The following is a 3,503-nucleotide window of genomic DNA, read 5'->3' on the forward strand; positions in this document are numbered from 1 at the left end:
GAATTGAGCTTTATTCTTTATTTCAGTCTCAGCACTTGGCACAAGGTGTGAAAATGTGTTGGTGATCAGTAAAAATAAATGCAAACAAAGTGTGAAATGTGATGATGGAGGGGAAAATTAGCAAAGGGAAATACTTAAATGCTTTCTTTTCTTGGGTTTACAATATACATAGAATTTTATTTCTTTATATTCAATACTTAAGCACTGTTTTTTTCAAACTTTACCATATATCAAATTCATCAGGTGGGTTTGTTGAAACTTGAATTTCTGGCCCTTATCCCTACAGTTTATCAGCAGTAAATCTACAGTGGTACCAAGAATTTGCAGTTCTAATCAGTTCCCAAGGGCTGCTGCTGCTCACCTGGGGATCCTTCATTTTATTTTCTTTTCACTCCATTTTTCCTTCAGATTCGTCAACAATATGGAAACCAGAAATCAAACAGATGTTTCCAATTTTTATCTCCTGGGATTGACAGATGATCCAGAACTACAGCTCCACATTTTCTTCCTGTTCCTGTCCATGTACCTGATCACTCTCCTGGGAAACCTGCTCATCATCCTCGCTGTCAGCTGTGATCCCCACATCCACACCCCCATGTACTTATTCCTCTCCAACCTGTCCTTTACTGACATCTGCATGAGCACAACCACGATCCCCAAAATGCTGGTCAACATCCAAGCACAAAATCAGAGCATCACATATTCAGGCTGCCTCACCCAGATGTGCTTCGTCATGGTTTTTGCCTTTCTGGAAAATTTTCTCCTTACTGTCATGGCTTATGACCGTTATGTGGCCATTTGTCACCCCTTAAGATACTCAATTATCATGAACCCGCAAACCTGCGCCCTGCTGATTATATTCTCACTGTTGCTAAGCATTCTGAATGCTCTGCTCCTCAGTCTGACAGCATTGCGGCTGTCCTTTTGTAAGAACCTGGAAATCCCTCACTTTTTCTGTGAACTTGCTCAGGTTGTTAAGCTAACATGTTCTGATACTCACATCAATGACCTTTTGTTATATTTAGTGGGTAGCATATTTGGTGTCCTTCCTCTCTCTGGCATCATTTTCTCTTATACTCAAATTGTCTCCTCTGTTTTGAGAATGCCATCAGCGGGTGCAAAGCTGAAAGCTTTTTCCACCTGTGGGTCTCACTTGTCAGTTGTTTCCTTATTCTATGGGACAGGCTTTGGGGTTTATATAAGTTCTATACTGACTGGCTCATCCAGGAAGACTGCAGTGGCTTCAGTTATGTACATCATGGTTTCTCAGATGATGAACCCTTTTATCTACAGCCTGAGAAACAGGGACATGAAGGGAGCCTTGAGAAAACTTATCAGTGGGACACCTTCTTTTCTGTGGTTGTGCCATCTACCTTGGACTTGTGCTTATAGAATGAAGCAAAATAATAGTTAATAGATATATTTAGAATATTCCATTCGTATGTGGCAGAATATACATTTTTTTCAAGTGTGCATGGACATTCTGTAGCATAGATCATATGTGGATCATTGATATACAACAAAAGAGGCAAGAATATGTAATGGGTAATTGACTATATGTATACAAATGAGTTGTATGTAAATAATATATAAAAGAAACCTCCTGCAATAAAGGAAACCCAGGTTCAATCCCTAGGTCAGGAAGATCCCCTGGAGAAGGAAATGGCAACCCACTCCAGTATTCTTGCCTGGGAAATCCCATGAACGGAGCAGCACGGTGAGCTACAGTCCATGGGGTCACAAAGAGTCAGACACAACTGAGTGACTAACAATCTCACACTTTCATGTATATATATTACACACACACATATGTATGCAATATTACTCAGCCATAGACAGGAATGAAATATTGCCATTTGCTACAGCATGAATGGACTTGGGGGTTACTATGAGAGTGAAATTAGTCATAGAGAGAAAGACAAATAAAGTATGCTATCACTTACATGTGGAATCTAAAAAATAAAATACATGAGTGGATGTAACAAAATTAAACAGACTCACAGATATTGAGAACCACCCAGTTGTTACTAGTGGGAAGAAGAAGGTAGGAGAGGCAAGAAATTGGCAAGGGATTAAAAGGTACAAACTACTATGTATAAAATAAATTAGCTACAAGGATGTGTTTTACTGTAAATGTAGCCAATATTTGATAATTCATTTCATTGTACAGAAGAAACCAACACAACACATACTCCCATAAAATATATAATAACTTTAAATGCAGATTAATTGATAAAAATTTTGGATGACTACACTGTACATCTGAAACTAATCTAAAATGTAAATCATCTACACCTCAGAAAAGATAAATAAACACTAGGGGTGCAATGTACAACATGATGACACTAGTTAACATTGATGTATGATATATAGGAAAGTAGTTAATCTTGAAAGTAAGAAAATGTATTTTCTTTCTTTTTTCTGTCTTTTTATTGTATCTCTTGATTATGACTGTTAGCTGAACCTGTGATAATCATTTCACAATATATCAAATTATCTACTGTATACCTCAAACTTATGCAATGATGTGTGTTAATTATTTCTCAATAAACTAAGGAAAAGGAAATGTACAATGAAATTATTGTGGCAAAATTGGAAAAGGTGGATATGAGCTCTGAAGAGGAATTAACTACCATGGTGATTGAAACAAAGCTGTCCAAACAGAAGTGGGAAGAAGTAGATGCTGTGCAGCTACCTTGCCTCAGAGGGTCAGACATTGGGCATCATGACCTCATCCATTCTAGAGTCTTGATCTGGAAGGTCCAGGGATCAGCATGACACTAAAATAGCTTGTCTGATGAGGAGCTTTAGTTATTGATCCCCAGGGATGCAGAGATTGCAAGAGTCTGCCTGTGACCACCTCACTCAACAGTCCTTGCTCAGTAAGGAAGCAGGACACCTTTCTTGACCTGGAGCCTGTTGCCTCAATCAGTTTGTCTGGTCCTTCTGAGGAGAGATCTTCCACCTTCAAGATCCATGGGAGATATTAATATCAAGCACCATACTTCAGTGATGTCAACCAGGTAACACAAAGTCTCTTCGAGACTGTTACAGTATAATTTCTTACAGTAGAAGCAGTGAGGAGAGACATAAGATTAAAACCAAGACCCTCATGACCTGACTCTCTTTTTGACATGTTCACATATATGTTTGTAAGCATTCTCACCCAGCACTTTTCCCACTGGGATCCTACACTCTCTATAATGTCAGGACCCATTTTTCTCCTGAGTAGAAATCCTCCCCTTCACAAACATGGGTGCTATAAAATTTTCAGATGTTTACTTGAATTCTTGTGCTGCTGGTGAAGGGGTCTGTGCAACGTATTAGTTTGCTGTGCTGTGTGCTTTGTCACTTAGTCATGTCCGACTCTTTGTGACCCCATGGACTGCAGCCCACCAGGCTCCTCTGTCTATGGGAATTCTCCAGGCAAGAACACTGGAGTGGGTTGCCATGCCCTTCTCCAGGGGGTCTTCCCAACCCAGGGACTGAACCCAGGTCTCCCA

The 3,503-nt window shown here is 39.6% G+C and overlaps 1 pseudogene; it reads left to right on the forward strand.

The window, feature by feature from the left end:
• The first annotated feature begins 421 nt into the window (after window positions 1-421).
• Window positions 422-1,397, forward strand: LOC128050503 (olfactory receptor 7G2-like; annotated as a pseudogene).
• The last annotated feature ends 2,106 nt before the right edge of the window (window positions 1,398-3,503 follow it).

The sequence above is a fragment of the Budorcas taxicolor genome, chromosome 7 (genome assembly GCF_023091745.1).
Source record: "Budorcas taxicolor isolate Tak-1 chromosome 7, Takin1.1, whole genome shotgun sequence".
NCBI lineage: Eukaryota > Metazoa > Chordata > Mammalia > Artiodactyla > Bovidae > Budorcas > Budorcas taxicolor.